The 19163-nt window shown below is 32.5% G+C and overlaps 1 protein-coding gene and 1 long non-coding RNA gene across 2 annotated transcripts in view; one reads left to right on the top strand and one right to left on the bottom strand.

The window, feature by feature from the left end:
- Positions 1 to 19163, bottom strand: part of LOC134727785 (uncharacterized) — a 391209-nt gene that overhangs the window by 349394 nt on the left and 22652 nt on the right. The window lies entirely within an intron of this gene.
- LOC134681996 (uncharacterized) lies at positions 10423 to 14554 on the top strand. Its single transcript, XR_010100752.1, has 4 exons — positions 10423 to 10492; positions 11076 to 11141; positions 11980 to 12060; positions 14130 to 14554. It is a non-coding gene; the product is annotated as an uncharacterized LOC134681996 (long non-coding RNA).

Below are 19163 nucleotides of genomic sequence, written 5' to 3'. Positions count from 1 at the left end.
ATATCAGCAGGTGATGTTATAAGTAAAGAAAGGATCAATAGAGACACTTTCTATGGTGTCTATAGGAAGGGGTCATATCAGCAGGTGATGTTATCAATAAAGAAAGGATCAATAGAGACACTTTCTATGATGTATATAGGAAGGTGTCATATCAGCAGTTGATGTCATAAGTAAAGAAAGGATCAATAGAGACACTTTCTATGATGTATATAGGAAGGGGTCATATCAGCAGGTGATGTTATAAGTAAAGAAAGGATCAATATAGACACTTTCTATGCTGTCTATATCGAGGGGTCATATCAGCAGGTGATGTTATAAGTACAGAAAGGATCAATAGAGACACTTTCTATGCTGTCTATAGGAAGGGGTCATATCACCAGGTGATGTTGTAAGTAAAGAAAGGACAAATAGAGACACTTTCTATGCTGTCTATATCGAGGGGTTATATCAGCAGGTGATGTTATAAGTACAGAAAGGATCAATAGAGACACTTTCTATGCTGTCTATAGGAAGGGGTCATATCAGCTGGTGATGTTGTAAGTAAAGAAAGGACCAATAGAGACACTTTCTATGCTGTCTTTATCGAGGGGTCATATCAGCAGGTGGGGTTATAAGTAAAGAAAGGATCAATAGAGACACTTTCTATGGTGTCTATAGGAAGGGGTCATATCAGCAGGGGATGTTATCAATAAAGAAAGGATCAAAATAGACACTTTCTATGATGTATATAGGAAGGTGTCATATCAGCAGTTGATGTCATAAGTAAAGAAAGGATCAATAGAGACACTTTCTATAATGTGTATATGAAGGGGTTATATCAGCAGGTGATGTTTTAAGCAAAGAAAGGATCAATAGAGATACTTTCTATCATGTCTATATCAAGGGGTCATATCAGCAGGTGATGTTATAACATCACCTGCTGATATGACCCCTTCCTAAAGACAGCATAGAAAGTGTCTCTATTAATCCTTTCTTTACTTATAACATCACCTGCCCGATATGACCCTTCCTGTAGACATCATAGAAAGTGTCTCAATTGATCTTTTCTTTACTTATAACATCACCTGCTGATATGACACCTTCCTGAAAACAGCATTGAAAGTGTTTCTATTGATCCTTTCTTTTCTTATAACATCACCTGCTGATATAACCCCTTCCTATAGACACCACAGAAAGTGTCTAGGAAGGGGTCATATCAGCAGGTGATGTTATAAGTAAAGAAAGGATCAATAGAGACACTTTCTATGCTGTCTATATCGAGGGGTCATATCAGCAGGTGATGTTATAAGTACAGAAAGGATCAATAGAGACACTTTCTATGCTGTCTATAGGAAGGGGTCATATCACCAGGTGATGTTGTAAGTAAAGAAAGGACAAATAGAGACACTTTCTCTGCTGTCTATATCGAGGGGTCATATCAGCAGGTGATGTTATAAGTACAGAAAGGATCAATAGAGACACTTTCTATGCTGTCTATAGGAAGGGGTCATATCAGCAGGTGATGTTGTAAGTAAAGAAAGGACCAATAGAGACACTTTCTATGCTGTCTTTATCTAGGGGTCATATCAGCAGGTGGGGTTATAAGTAAAGAAAGGATCAATAGAGACACTTTCTATGGTGTCTATAGGAAGGGGTCATATCAGCAGGGGATGTTATCAATAAAGAAAGGATCAAAATAGACACTTTCTATGATGTATATAGGAAGGTGTCATATCAGCAGTTGATGTCATAAGTAAAGAAAGGATCAATAGAGACACTTTCTATAATGTGTATATGAAGGGGTTATATCAGCAGGTGATGTTTTAAGCAAAGAAAGGATCAATAGAGATACTTTCTATCATGTCTATATCAAGGGGTCATATCAGCAGTTGATGTTATAACATCACCTGCTGATATGACCCCTTCCTAATGACAGCATAGAAAGTGTCTCTATTAATCCTTTCTTTACTTATAACATCACCTGCCCGATATGACCCTTCCTATAGACACCATAGAAAGTGTCCCTGTTGACCCTTTCTTTACTTATAACATCACCTGCTGATATGACACCTTCCTGAAAACAGCATTGAAAGTGTTTCTATTGATCCTTTCTTTTCTTATAACATCACCTGCTGATATAACCCCTTTCTATAGACACCACAGAAAGTGTCTAGGAAGGGGTCATATCAGCAGGTGATGTTGTAAGTAAAGAAAGGACAAATAGAGACACTTTCTATGCTGTCTATATCGAGGGGTCATATCAGCAGGTGATGTTATAAGTACAGAAAGGATCAATAGAGACACTTTCTATGCTGTCTATAGGAAGGGGTCATATCAGCAGGTGATGTTGTAAGTAAAGAAAGGACCAATAGAGACACTTTCTATGCTGTCTTTATCGAGGGGTCATATCAGCAGGTGGGGTTATAAGTAAAGAAAGGATCAATAGAGACACTTTCTATAATGTGTATATGAAGGGGTTATATCAGCAGGTGATGTTTTAAGCAAAGAAAGGATCAATAGAGATACTTTCTATCATGTCTATATCAAGGGGTCATATCAGCAGGTGATGTTATAAGTGAAGAAAGGATCAATAAAGACACTGTCTATAATTTCTATAGGAAGGGATCATATCAGCAGGGGATGTTATAAGTGAAGAAATGATCAATAAAGACACTTTCTATGGTGCCTATAAAAATGGGTCATATCAGCAGGTGATGTTATAAGTGAAGAAAGGATCAATAGAGACACTTTCTATGGTGTCTATAGAAAGGGGTCATATCAGCAGGTGATGCTTTAAGTAAAGAAAGGGTCAACAGGGACACTTTCTATGGTGTATAGGAAGGGGTCATATCAGCAGGTGATGTTGTAAGTAAAGAATGGACCAAAATAGACACTTTCTATGATGTATATAGGAAGGTGTCATATCAGCAGTTGATGTCATAAGTAAAGAAAGGATCAATAGAGACACTTTCTATAATGTGTATATGAAGGGGTTATATCAGCAGGTGATGTTTTAAGCAAAGAAAGGATCAATAGAGATACTTTCTATCATGTCTATATCAAGGGGTCATATCAGCAGGTGATGTTATAAGTGAAGAAAGGATCAATAGAGACACTGTCTATAATTTCTATAGGAAGGGATCATATCAGCAGGTGATGTTATAAGTGAAGAAATGATCAATAGAGACACTTTCTATGGTGCCTATAAAAATGGGTCATTTCAGCAGGTGATGTTATAAGTGAAGAAAGGATCAATAGAGACACTTTCTATGGTGTCTATAGAAAGGGGTCATATCAGCAGGTGATGCTTTAAGTAAAGAAAGGGTCAACAGGGACACTTTCTATGGTGTCTATATGAAGGGGTCGTATCAGCAGGTGATGTTATAAGTAAAGAAAGGGTCAACAGGGACACTTTTCATGATGTCTATAGGAGAGTGTAATATATATCAGGAGGTGGTGTTATAAATACAGGAAGGATCAATAGAGACACTTTATGTGTGCCTTTATGGAGTAATCCTAACAGCAAGTGGTATAATGATTGAAGAAAGAGTCGATAGAGACACTTTATCCTGCAATCAATTCAGCCTTCTTTTCTTACAAATAACAGGTAAAGTTACAAATATGTTTATGCTTTATTTGTACATGTACAAATAAAGTCTCCTGTTATCCCCTCTTCCATGGTGAGCAGGGGGTAATTTGGATTTTTCTTTTTCTGAACCAGTTCAATTTGGGTGTTCTCATCGCGGTCCGCGTTTAAACTGTCGATCTCTTTGAAACATTAGAGATATCAAGGATTTATATAGTTAGTCTAACTATACAAATCCTTGGAAATATGATTTACTTTCGACAACGAAAGTTTCGAGTGTTGGGTTTAAATTTCAGGATAAAAACAATATATGTACATTGTCGGAAAATAAAAAATGTATTTGTTTGTACTCGCTGCGAAACAGGAGAAAAGCTCGGCGGAGCCTCGCTTTTCTACCTGTTTCTAAAGCTTATACAAATAAATTCTATATTTTCCGACAATGTACATATACTGTATATTAGCATGGTGTCTTTAAGAAGGGATCATATCAGCAGGTGTTATTATAAGTAAGGAAAGGATAGACTCTTTCCAGTTATTGGAGAAAAAACTAGAGGCTCTAAAGAGCCTGTGTCGCTCACCTTGGTCTATGTGAATATTAAACAAAGGAAGCAGATGGATTCATGACAAAATTGTGTTTTGGTGATGGTGATGTGTCTGTACATCTTACTTTACTTAACAGTCTTGCTGCTTACAATTATCTCTATCTATAATGAACTTGGCCCAGTAGTTTCAGTGGAATATATTAATAAAAATTTACAAATTTTATGAAAATTGTTAAAAATTTACTATAAAGGACAATAACTCCTGAAGGGGTCAACTGACCATTTTGGTAATGTTGACTTATTTGTAAATCTTACTTTGCTGAACATTATTGCTGTTTACAGTTTATCTCTATCTATAATATTATTCAAGATAATAACCTAAAACATCAAAATTTCCTTAAAATTACAAATTCAGGGGCAGCAACCCAACAACGGAATGTTCGATTCGTCTGACAATTTCAGGGCAGATAGATCTTCACCTTATGAACAATTTTACCCAATGTCAGATTTGCTCTAAATGCTTTGGTTTTTGAGTTATAAGCCAAAAACTGCATTTTACCCCTATGTTCTATTTTTAGCCGTGACGGCCATCTTGGTAAGTTGACCAGGTCACGCCACACACTTTTTAAACTAGATACCCCAATAATGATTGTGGCCAAGTTTGGTTTAATTTGGCCCAGTAGTTTCAGAGGAGAAGATTTTTGTAAAAGATAACTAAGATTTACGAAAAATAGATAAACATTGACTATAAAGGACAATAACTCCTGAAGGGATCAACTGACCATTTCGGTCATGTTGGCTTATTTGTAAATCTTACTTTGCTGAACATTATTGCTGTTTACAGTTTATCTCTATCTATAATAATATTCAAGATAATAACCAAAAACATCAAAATTTCCTTAAAATTACAAATTCAGGGGCAGCAACCCAACAACGGGTTGTTCGATTCGTCTGAAAATTTCAGGGCAGATAGATCTTGACCTTCTTAACAATTTTACCCCCATGTCAGATTTGCTCTAAATGCTTTGGTTTTTGAGTTATAAGCCAAAAACTGCATTTTACCCCTATGTTCTATTTTTAGCCGTGGCGGCCATCTTGGATGGTTAACCGGGTCACGCCACACATTTTTTAAACTAGATACCCCAATGATGATTGTGGCCAAGTTTGGTTTAATTTGGCCCAGTAGTTTCAGAGGAGAAGATTTTTCTAAAAGCTAACGACGACGGACGACGACGACGGACGACGACGGACGACGACGACGGACGACGACGGACGCCGGACGCCAAGTGATGGGAAAAGCTCACTTGGCCTTTTGGGCCAGGTGAGCTTAAAATGATATTCATCTCAAATGATGTACAGTATACTCATATCTTTCACAATATTGAAATATACAGCAATTTTCCACCAATTTATTTAAATAGCTATACATGTATACCGTATAGCGGGTTATTTTCGCTTATTTACGCGGATAGAACAAAATCGCCAATTTAAAAGTGTACATGCAAAGGTATTGATAAAAGTTTTGAATCCGCCGAAATATTTCGTATACCTTATTTATGGAAATCGCGAAATTTTACATCCGTGAAAATAACCCGCTATACGGTATGTTGCTTTGGAGAGGAACCAAGAATATATTTACAAAATTTCAAATGCAGTATTTTTCAGGAGGACATTTGTCATAAATTCGGTAAAAGGACAACAAGCATTCCTAAATTCGGGTTAAACACACGTCATTACCATATAACTTTGTAGGTTTAACTGCACGAGTTCTCGTTTAAAGTTTAAATATAAAATTATAAATCTATGTAGACTTTTCATTTCTGTGTCATTTGGTTTCTTTGGGGACAGTTGTCTTATTAGCAATCATATCGCTTCCTTTTTTTTTATATATATATATCTGTGGCACAATCACGTAGCTTCTTTGATAACAGCCAAAAAAATATACAAAATCTAAATCAGACCCTCATTATATGCAATGGAAACAAGTATGATTATTTTGTATTCGGTTACATACATGGTGCTTATCATAGTGGTCAGAGATGAGCACCTGCTACAGTTGTCAGCTAATGAAGACATTATTAACTACTTCTACGACATCTTTATTACATCTTGATATGTATAATATTGGACATTAGATTGCATTTTATTTACATTTGATTGCTTTATTATTGAGAAACTTAACAGATTAACCCTCAGTGAAGTTAACGTTGTCCCATCATGTTAAGACAATATATTACGCTTATTCGCCAATAGTTTTCCCTCTAATAAAATAACTGTTTATAAAACGTTTATATCCATTCCATACATCAGGGTGAAAAATTAAAAAACAAAACGTTTTTGTAAAGAAATAGAAAAAATCCAAAATAGTTGAGACACCAACGGATAATCTATTCGTTATATTTTTTTCTTCAAATTAATGTCTCAACCAGACATGTCAAACGATATTTGAGATGTTAGACAAAGAATGACAAAAATAAAAATGAGTAGATAATATTAAATTCTATGCTATATGCAGCACTTTCCCATTTAAAAAAGACTTATACGAATTTTCCAATTATTGTTCACCCTCGTAAACATAAAGAATTAAGTTTTTATATTTCTATAGCTGGTTAAAATAGCGTTCCGGCTAAATGTAAATCAAGAAGGACTATCTCGCTCCTAATCTTTTATTTAAGCAGTCCGGCAAGATAGAAAAACAAACTCCAAACTAAATGCAATATAGCATGCAAACAATTACAATATATATTAGCACAAGCAAATAAAGGATTAAGAGGATTAAAAGATGCAAAATTAGAAATAACCGTAGATTAAAAGAGTAATAAGTGCACGACACGTATTTGTAAATTATTATAGTCCAAACTGTCAGAGAGAATAAATAATAAACTAAATAGAGTAAATGCACTTAAGACCTTCGTCCAAGATTATGACACATAATCCGCGTAAAACAATTTTGCCTAAATTTACGACAATGTCCAGAATAATTAAATAAATGCAAAACCTAAAAATACATTAACAACAATTAAATTAATAAAATGTTGTTTAAAAACTAATTTCACACGTCTGCACAGTCCAAATAGTCCGGTCATACATGCATTTCTACGGAAACTTGCAATTTGTGTTAATGTTTTGGTGTAAAAAAAAACGCTAAAAATAATTTTGACACAATGAAAGTATCATATCAAAGAAACTTGCGATTTGTGTTAATGTTTTGGTGTAAAAAAAAACGCTAAAAATAATTTTGACACAATGAAAGTATCATAACAAAGTACCCAAATCTACAGATATGGTCCGAGACCACAATTATTTCGTAGTGCATTTCTTTATGAACATAAATGAAAATAAACAAATCCCAACTGCGCTTTCTCAAAGAAACTTTTACAGTGTGTTGTACTACTTTTGGGACAAATTATATCAAAATTATAGAAAACTTCATCGTCTCTAACTCAAAATATGGACAATTTTATCTTTAGGGCGTCTTGAAATCTTTTGACAGCTTCCGAAGTGCTATCTTTCACCCTTTTTCACCTGGACCAAATCACTACTTTCCTTAAAAATTCTGGACCCAATTTTTTTTACAGTGTAATTTCACCCCTCCCCTCCCTACCTGCAATTTGAGGCATTAAACATGGAGAAATAAATTTTGAAGGGGTCTAAACATTAATGGCAAGTAACCCACTGTCAACACTAGGGACTATATTTGTTACTGAATGAAAACATGGATTATAACTGCAAATTTGAGATTGCTCACATTTTTTTAATTAACTGAATAAGCAGTTGTAAAATTTAAGAATTTTCTGTATTAAACACTGATTAGAACATAACATTGAGAATTGATTGATGCAGGCTATATTTTATTGTAGTTTTAACATGGGTAGGCATTATATTCGTAATTCTTTTGCCCGAGCGATAGTGGGGCTAAAATAACACGAATATATGTTGTTTATTCTCTCGTTTTCTATGTTGTGTCAATTGTATCATTATTTGTCTGTTTGTCTTTTTCTTTTTTGGCCATGGCGATGTCAGTTTATTTTCGATTTTTGAGTTTGACTGTCCCTTTTGTATTTTTCGTCCCTCAATTTTTTTTTATAAATGCCTACCCATGTTATTAATACAATAAAGTATAGCTTGCATCAATTATTCCGATTCTGAATAGGACAATTCAGGTAATTTCTATGTCCGATAAGTATAAGTGTAAAATCGTTCGTGTAGGCTCTTCCATGAACCTCCCTTTTTTGTTTGTAAAGAAGCAAACGGCTGGCACTCTGATTTTTCAGAGGGAGGAGTTTGAACAGCCAGCATGAACGGGTGTAGTATCTAGGCAGTCAAATATAACTATTTCGGAATGCAACACATAACGGTCATAATAAATGAATCAGTAACATCATGTGCACCATTTAATAGTTTGAAAGTGTTTAAAATTTAAGGAAATATATTAAGTGCATGATAATTTGATAAATTCATTATTCTGAAAAGATCAATATACGCATGTGCAAACAAATTTTATTAGATTACGAACATGGGTTTGTTCACAAAGCGAAAGAAGCACGTCGCATTAGAATATAGTATGAAGTTATACTACTAATGCCCGTTTATAATCGAAGCAGTCTTATGACAATGATATGTCCGAAGGCCATCGTAGAACACATCAAACGTGTCGCAACCTAGAATTTATCAATATGTCCGAAGGCCATCGTAGAACACATCAAACGTGTCGCAACCTAGAATTTATCAAGGAATTTTCCTAAGTGAGGACACCAAAGGGACTGAAATTTAAATTACCAGGAAATATAACACTTAATTATCCCGTTTTTACGCAAAAACGGTATGTCCAACGTTTTATTTTGTGTCAGCAAAAGATCAGAGTTCCGTTTTTTCCTATGGTATTTTTTCTCCGATCATCTAACACTTCAAAAGAATATTGCTATTGTTAAACAAAGATATTCGCGTATTAAAGCAAAATCAATATCACTGAAACCGTTATCCGAAAAAAGTTTTTTTTGTAAACGGTCTGAAAAATATCCAAGCATAACAAGGTTATTATTCACCTCAGAAACTTACAAAACCTTTAAATAGACTGATTAAGAAGGGATATAATTACGATACTATTGTCAAGTCATTAAAGATTGCATATTTTGGCGTTAATATTGAGTCACTGATAAGGTCTTTGCGTCGGAACTAAAAACATTTATTCTAAAAACAGTTGTTGGCATGACACGGGTTATGTGCTTCTCATATATGTTATGATGGTATGATACTAAACCCCTAACGGGAAGGATTGTGCCTGATGTTCATATGATGAAATCATAATCTTTCAGTCAGTTTAATTGAAGTCTGGAGCTGGCATGTCAGTTAACTGCTAGTAGTCTGTTGTTATTTATGTATTCTTGTCATTTTGTTTATTTTCTTTGGTTACATCTTCTGACATCAGACTCGGACTTCTCTTGAACTGAATTTTAATGTGCGTATTGTTATGCGTTTATTTTTCTACATTGGTTAGAGGTATAGGGGGAGGGTTGAGATCTCACAAACATGTTTAACCCCGCCGCATTTTTGCTCCTGTCCCAAGTCAGGAGCCTCTGGCCTTTGTTAGTCTTGTATTATTTTTATATTAGTTTCTTGTGTACAATTTGGAAATTAGTATGGCGTTCATTATCACTGAACTAGTATATATTTGTTTAGGGGCCAGCTGAAGGACGCCTCCGGGTGTGGGAATTTCTCGCTACATTGAAGACCTGTTGGTGACCTTCTGCTGTTGTTTTTTATTTGGTCGGGTTGTTGTCTCTTTGACACATTCCCCATTTCCATTCTCAATTTTATACATAACAAGGTCGATACCTCTGCTGGTGGACTATCAGTCCCCGAGGGTATCATCAGCTCAGTAGTCATTACTTCGATACTGACATGATTTCACAAACTTTACTTAAGAGCCATTCTCTGTAAGGACCAAAAAAGATAAGCAACTATTTTTTTTCCTAAAAAAGGGGGGGGGGCGGGCCTCCTGGGCTTCCCCTAAATCCGCCTCTGATTGTATTACCTTATTTTGTTTTCCAGTTATTCTTCTTACTTTTGCATCCCATTATTCTCTATTTTAATTATGTATGCCAATATAAATTGTTTAAAGATGTCATTCTTATTTATAAAGCTTGTATAAACAATTATACAAACGAAGCAAGCAAGAAAATCAAAGTTTTACTTTGTAAGCATTAGGAAATTAGCTGTAATAAATCTTGAACAGCAATACATGTGTAGATTAACACAGAACTTGTTTCAATGTTTAACTGTAGTTTTGTAAATAATTGCTATCATTTTTTCCAGCATGGTGTACTTTGTTTCTGAAGAAAATAAGAATAGATGTCAATGATGCAGTACTTGAAGGTGAAATGAGGTAATAATAATATATTGTTTAAAAGTAATCCTTGTATCTTCACCAAAGGTTCAGCATGTGTTTAGCAATAATACTATGATATACAGGTACATATTTGTCATACAAAGTCTTCACAAACAAGGATAGAGACAGATAGGCTAGAAAATATATATTAGAGAGTCTTGTCCTTTTCACAAATTGCATCTTTTTAAATTTATTAAAAAAATTAGATTTAACTGTATCATAATAAAAATTTTGGTCTATGAAAAAATAATCATTTAAACAAAAATTACAAACCTTATTTGCTGTTTATATTGCTGATTCTTATTTTTATTCTCCATTTAAATAAGCGGAATCAATTTAATTGTTGTGTAAATAATTATTATTCTTACATAATCAAAATTAAATTTACTTCCAATAAATAGAAAATATTTTGTTAAACTGATAATGCTTATATATTTAGTAAGATACAATGAAGGGAATTAATTGCTGTTTAAAATTATATTTTATAATTTAATTTTTATTACGGGCAAATATTTCAGCTTATTATAGATGCTGTTAGTATTATAGATCCTGTTAGTAGTAATTAAAATTTATTTTACAGGTTAAATAAACAAGTAGAAAAGGGAATTTGCCAACATATCCAGAAAAGATGGAAACAACAGAAGATGTATGTTATCAGACCACATCAACCCACTTTAGTAATTTTTTTATTCTCCCAAAAATGTTTGCCAAATAATTTATCCCTGTATTTCCCCAAAACAATCCATTTAAGAAGATTCTATTTATACTAAGAACTATAATCAACTTTGTATTTTATGCAAATTGCTGAGCAATGCTTAAACTTACATCAAGACAGATTCAGATTCAATATTTTATTATAGTCTCACTACTTGAAATTCATATACAGTACATACAGAGTATATAAACAATATAAGACAGCCAATATACAAATATAAAACACAAGTAACAAGACATCTAACATAAGCGATATTTTCCAATTAACAAAGTTCTATAACTCATCAGTTAAAAGGTAAAATTTGTCACAATCAGAAGTGCTGACATCCATTATTCCTGAGGTTGTGTAATCATTGTAATAAATCTTCCTTTCTCAATTTTATAAAGAAATTTTATCAATGCAGACTGTTAATGAACAGGTGTACAGAAAGCAAATGTTATATAAAAAATAATCATAAAGTGAGTGCATAGAATTGAACCCCTAGAAACTATTACTGGCAAAAATAAAAATATATTTTTGCTGAATTATTGCTAATGAAAATTATCTCTACTAGAGATCAAAGAACATAGAAGTAAACAGTATAGGTCAAACATGTCAGAGTCAATATTTTATGTGCCCATAACTGAGTTATATTGTAGTAAGTTACAAATGTTCCTCATTTTATTTTTTTTTATCTTTTCAAAGCCAGATTTATTTGACATATTCCTTAGAATTAACCAGGGGAAATAGCAATTCAACATGACATCATCAGAAACCTTATATTTTTCAGAGTGATGTAACACAGACAAGAATTTTTAAAAGTGAATGAAACAGCATCACTTCTAAAAGTAGCATGGATTTTTTATCACAGGTATTATTTAGACAGACTGTTTAAAAAGTGTTTTGCCTTGTAAATCAACAACAACAGTTTCTCAATCAATATTTTAAAATTGTGTTTAAACGTTTTACTAAACCCCTTCACACTAGCTATATATAGAATTGCCCTTATTTTTTGGCAAAGGGGGGAGGGGGAGGGGGGTATTTATCTAATAAACAATCTGTTGTCCAGTTCCAGTCAAAAACATTTGGGAATCTAAACTTAATACCAAAATGTTAATGCTTACAAGTGATTATAACATCAATTGGCCAAAATTAGAGCCAAATTTTTCTTTTAATTAGAAATATCTATGCAATAGGGAGAAACATGACTCAGAAACATTACTTTTCTATAACTTTTTATAAATTGCTTATTTCTTGACCCATTTCAATGCGAGTTTATTCTTGTATTTCGGGGCTTCTTTCATGTGCTGAATCTAAACATGTATTAAGTTTAGGGATTTTGGGTCCCTTATTTTAAATGGGTCCATTGAGGGTCCAAAATTTAACTTTGTTTGATTTTATCAAAAATTGAATTATTGGGGTTCTTTGATATGTCAAATCTAACTGTCTATTTAGATTTTTAATTGTGGGTCCCGTTTTCAAATTGATCTACACTAATAAGGTACCAAGGGTCTAAAATTAAACTTAGTTTGATTTTATCAAAAATTAAATTCTTGAGATAAATTGATAAGCTCAATTTAACTGTATATTTCAATTTTTAATTTTGGGTCCCGTTTTAAAATAGGTCTACATTAGGTCCAAAGGGTCCAAAATTAATTAAGTTTGATTTTTACAAAAAAAAAATTTAAGGGGTTCTTTTACATGCTGAATTTAACCATGTATTGTGATTTTTGGGCCCTGTTATCAAATTTGTCCATATTGAGGTTTAAAGGTTCCAAAACTGTTTAATTTCATCAAACCATTGAATTCCTGGGGTTCTTCGATATGCTCAATCAAACTGTGTACTTAGATTTTTGATTTTGGGTCCCATTTTCAAATTGGTCTTCATTAAGTTCCAAAGGGTCCACATTTAAACTTAGTTTGATTTTAACAAATATTGAATTCTTGGGGTTCTTATATATGCTGAATCTAAACATGTGTTTAGATTTTTGATTATGGGCCCAGTTTTCAAGTTGGTCCACATCAAGTTTCAAAATTTAACTTTGTTTGATTTCAACAAAAATTGAAATCTTGGGGTTCTTTGACATGTTGAATCTATTTAGAGGTTGGATATTGAACCATTTTAGCTTAATTGTCAAATGTTTAATCACAATCCAAATTCAGAGCTGTATTAAGCCTGGTTCTGGCTATGCAAATTGGTTAAAAAGAAATTATATGCCCAAGACCTATTATGGTATACAAATGTCCTCCGTCTGTCTGTCCAGCGTAAACATGTCGCACCATAACATTAGAAGTACTTTTCCAAATTTCATGAAACATAATATAGTTGTTACTTATAATGGTCAAAATGATCTGTATACGTTTTGGTAAAAATAAGATTAAACCTTTTTGAGTTACAGGACTTTGTAACTAAAACAGGGGTGTGTTTTTTTTCACATGTCGCGCCGTATCTCAAAAATGATTTATGATGATTGCTTAAAACTGTACACACTTCTTAGTTATGTTAATCTACAGATCTGTTTACTTTTTGGTGATGATTCAAAATGTTTATATTTTAGAGTTATTGAGTTTTCTGGTATAAAAGGTTTTTTTTGCACCTGCCGCGCTGTATCTCAGAAAATGTTGATGATTATTGCAAAAAACTTACACTTAAGACAAAGGGCGTATCATACACTCATGGCGCAGCAGTTTATTGAGTTCATGTCTGACATGTTGATGACCGATAGACAAACGGACAACAGTATGCCATAATAGTCCTGTAAATGATGTATAAAAAGTGCATAAATAATGCACTCAAAAGTTAACCATGAAAGAAACAAAACTATCTTTTGAATTTTGTGTAAGCATCAATCATTAGGAAAAAATTCTTTAAACTAGTAAAAATTGCTTATATCTAATATTTGATTAAGTTTTTAAAATAAGATACTTTCTTTTATTTAGAAATAATCCAGCAGTTTCCAGATTATGAATTTCTTCACCATGTTAATGAGTTTTACCAGCAGTTAGGATGAGGTTTTTTTCAGAAGAAGAAATGAGTTCCAAGAATATGTATTCTAAAAGTTCCAAATCTGTTTATTGTAATAGATTACTTGAAATAATGAAGAAAATTATTACAACTGTTTTTCCACAAAATACAGAAGATGTCCTTCATTCACTGACAATGCAATTGAGTTCTAATAACCAGGAACAGAACCTCAAGTATTACCAAAAGGTTCATTTGGTTCTTTTGTTGATTCATTGAAAAAGGCTGAATCTTAGCACCACAAAAAAAATACTGTCATTCTAGACACAGACCATGTTGTATAATCAAGTTTATCAGATGCTTCCAGACATATCTGAGAATAAATATTATGTGACATCTAGCTGCAAAATAAAACTGATTTCATTTTTTCTGTTAATCTCTTTTGTTAATGCCAATTATTTTGTCATAGTCGCATCTCAAGTTGCATGTTTTACCTGTAACCTCTAAAAATGTATCCAACTGTTATACAAGTGAGTGGTTAAACTAGCTATAAAACCAGGTATAATCCACCATTTTCTACATTAAAAAAAGGTCTGTACCAACTCAGGAATATGAGAGCTGTTATTCATTCTTTTGACATGTTTTAGCTTTTGATTTTGCCATTTGATAAGGGATATTCCATTGTGAATTTTACCTTACTTTCATTTTGACCAAATCACTACTTTCACTTTAAACAATTTGTTTTTTTCAAATGTTTTACTTTTTTCAATATATATATGCAACTGATAGGACCAATTAAATATTAAACATTTCAAAGAAAACAGTAGCCAGAATACTTAGGAAGAAATACCCCATATAATAATTGGGAACTATATTCAAAGGCCATGGAAAAAGGGAATTAATTGTGGTCTGAAGCCAACTGCAATGTTCTTTGTAATGTGTTTCCATAGCAACTGTTATTGATATTTATTTTGAATAATATAAGTTGTGTATCAAAACAATTCCTAATCAGTATGGTTTTACAAAGTTAAATAAGAAAAACTTTGAAATTGACGAATATAACCACTTACTTTCTTTTAATCTGCACAATGCAATTTCAAGTTTTGCCAAATTTCAGAAAATTTTGAACAATTTTTTTTTTAAAACAACAAAAAACACACAGCCTATTTTTTTCTTGATGAAAGAGTGATATATGAAGATCATTTTGGGGGCATAACAAATATATCTGACGTCGGGATAAAAAATAAAATCATTTTGAAATTCACTAAAAAATGCCTTTTTCAGCAGTTTGAAAAAATGCAAAATCAGCACTTTTCAGATACAAGTTTTAATGTTTTGAATTGGTTCAAGATAATGTCTGTTTACTTTAATGTGTTATTTCAGACCTTTACTTGTTCAGTATACCTATGATTTAGGCTTAAAATGTATATTTGTTAAAAATAATGAAAGTTGAAAAATGATGCCATTTTGAGATTTTGCTACTGTGTTTCTGGGCTTATATATATGGGACCTGTAACCATAGCAACAGAAACCCCAAAAACAAAAATGAAAGTTATTTTTGTTATCAGGGCATCATATAGGCTTAATATTGAAAAGATATTGAAAATCTGTGACATTGGTGTGAACAGTCCCTTGAATTTCTTTGGTTTTTACAGAGAATGACTCTTAAATTGTTCGTTAATTAATTTTGAAATTATTAAGAAACTAAGGTTTCAACTCCCTCAGGCAAAGTTGACTTTAGATAAATTTGGCTATTTATTTTTGGTATTTTTGACAAAAAGCTCTTCAAGACAACGGTTTCGGTAAGTATACATCTTCGGATTTCAAATGTTTGGCTTTGAGCGTTCCTGGTGAAGGTTATCCAGAAAAGCGCTTCTGACGCAAGCAATAATTAAGCGTGTTGTTTTCAATTATTTTTTACGAGTTCGAGTTTGCTCATTTATACCGTAATATTAGAAAAGCTTAGAGGAAACATATTTATTATATTTTGAAAGTTTTTTCATTTTTCTCCTGGTTCATGATGTTTTTTGCCGGAAACCATGCGTATAGTTTCTATTGCAATGACTTAAAAAAAATGTATAGCCATCTTGTTTCGACTTCCAGCCGAGAGATATCGAGTGGCCCATAGACACATAAAAAATTCGCCGATATATCTGAGATAAAATAGGATTTTTTCGAATTTGAATTAAGCTGAGATCATCTTAGTTTATCTGAGATAAACCGGGATTATCTCAGATAAACCTAATTTATCTGAGATAATCTAAGATTAATTAATAAAAGTGGTTCAGGCGTGCCATATATAAGCGAGAACCGGCATTTAAAGAAAACTTGCGAATAAGTAAGCGTGGTTCACGCAAAAATATTAAGTCTTAAGTACTCGCAATATGTTTTTTTCCCAAATACTTAAACTGAATACTATAAATGTTCTTTGTTGATATATATCTGGAATCATTTTTTAAAATAATTTGCTTAGAATTGAAAGCAATGTAACGCAATTGAATTTAAAAAAAAAAATATACTGAAGAATTGTATGTGTTCTTGTCTGTTATATAATTAAAGTACTGAAGTTCTGAACATCGGATGACTGCATGTTAAAAAAAATCACATCTCTATACCTGAAAGCGAGGTTGAAAACCAGATATATTTTTTTTGGGAGACAAGTTCGAGAAATAAATGACAGTGAATTCAACCTCATCGTAATTAGTATTATATTGTAGTGATACAAATCTGTATACTATGGTTTGTTGTTATATATTAAATTAATATTTGTATAAACTGTAAACAGCAAAAATGTTCAGCAAAATAAGATCTACAAAAAAGTTTGACCACTTAAGGAGTTATTGTACTTTAAGGACAGTTTTTCACAAGTTGTATATGTTTTTTTAAATCTTCTCAAATGAATGTAGCATACATTTTGTATATTATTTCCTTACACGTCAAGAAACAGACACTGGCTAAAATGGAACATATGGGTAAAATGCATTTATTAATTTGCTTTTGAAGAAAATATGATAGATCAATTGAACATTTATATGTCATTTTTAAGTCACTCATAAATATATATTGAATGCAAAAATATTTACTAATGAAAGATTTAAGGCAAAAAATAACATGAGCGATTCAGACTCTTGAGAGCTTCTTGATTATTTAATGTGTAAGAACTGAACAAGTTGAAAAGATATACGACCAAAGGTATAGGTGCTTGAGGACATGCAGGATCCTATCATGAGCCCCATAGTTCCTTGCCTTTTATTGTTATGAATCCCCGATTTCTACGTCTTGAGATCATTAACGTTCATCGATCATGCGATTCACTATAGTCTGTTCGACTTTTCTTATTAAAACAAATTTTAAATATGTTTGATAAACGTCAATAACCTGAGACATATAATTAATATGTCTCTGATTAGACAATAATCCAACAACACAAACAAATTTTCATACGGCCTAAAAAGATTGAAATTCGCCTCGATTCTAGTTAGGTTGTGGAGTAATTCATTTTTGGGGAAATGTTTTTTTGATATTATATCAGTGTTTCTTTTTTTTTAATGCTTCTAATTATGATTAGTGAAGTGGTGTATCTTGTGTTTTTTCTGAATTGGTGATTTTTCTTGCTTAATGAAAAGAAAACGTAAAAAAAATCCCGATGGGAAAAAAAGTATCGACAACAACCAATAAAAAAACAGTGGAACGATACATAGAAACTTGGATACACTTTATTTTTATGTAAAAAATGACCAAACCCCACACTTTACAAAGTCTTTTTCGTCTGATTACAATCCTGACGAACATTGTTGGTATTAACGACAGAAAAGCATTATCATATATGCTCTACTAGATTTTGATAATAATAAACACAAATTCAAAGTTGATGTGATAAAACTGTCGGGAAATCTGGAGCCTACATGGATTTATCATATACTTAGACTAAATAACATATGATTTTTACCGTATGATAAGAAAAGTTTATCACATGCTTCGATTGTTATCACATGCCTTTCCGTAACGTTATCACATGGCATTCCGGTGATACTCGGCAAATTCCGGAAAATACACCTCAATGCTACGTTTTCAGTGAAAAACATTACTAAGTAGTGTACAAATCAATTATTTGAATACTGAAAAGAATATTGTGTAAAATAATTAAGTTGAATTAAAAAAATATGTATATATTAGATAAAAGCTTTTTTTAAGTTTTCTGAAACATAATTTAGAAAGTTACTTTAAAATAGTTGACTTTTCCAAACAATGTTCATTATGTATATTGTTGAATAATTTTTTTGTCGATGTGTCCATATAAAAATGTGTTTTTTTTCTCTGTTGAGGCATATGATAGAAAGATTTCATATTGAATGTATAAAATGTTGGGTCCGACGTCCGTGAACTTTGTACTCTTTCAACTTCTTTTCGGGAACTACGTAAACCGATCAATATATGAATCTGTTATTTTTCTCTACTGTTGAAGCATATGATAAAAAGATCATAACATGTCATTTTCATATCGCATGTATTATCAGCCCTCGGTCAATATCAGCCCTCGAGCCATGCGGCTCTTGGGCTGATATTGAACCTAGGGCTGATAATACATGCGATATGAAAAATGCCATGTAATAATCTGATAATACGATTCGAACAATGCTCTTTTCAAGTTAGCTGTAGTCAAGTCCTACGGTTTCTCAAAATTAAATTGTCCACAGAGCTTAGAAGGTAACGCGCTTAATTCTTCTCTGAAAATTCAATCTTTTAGTCGTGGATTATTATTTTTATAATAGAAAGAATTGAAAATACTGTCACTCATTCAGCAAGCTGTTTTACTTTAATTGAAAACAAATAAGATGCAAAAGAAATCATAGGGATATTCAAACTAACAAGTCGAAAATAAACTGACAACACCATGGAGAAAAGAAAAAATTACCAACAAACAAAAGTACACAAAACACACAACTATAAACTTAAGACTGATCAACACGAACCCTACAAAAAAACTGAAGTTGTTCCGTATTTAGAGTGCA

This window comes from Mytilus trossulus, chromosome 8, assembly GCF_036588685.1.
Source record: "Mytilus trossulus isolate FHL-02 chromosome 8, PNRI_Mtr1.1.1.hap1, whole genome shotgun sequence".
Classification (NCBI taxonomy): domain Eukaryota; kingdom Metazoa; phylum Mollusca; class Bivalvia; order Mytilida; family Mytilidae; genus Mytilus; species Mytilus trossulus.
Note: the sequence above shows the minus strand (reverse complement) of the source record. Positions and strands in the feature narration are given on the sequence as shown.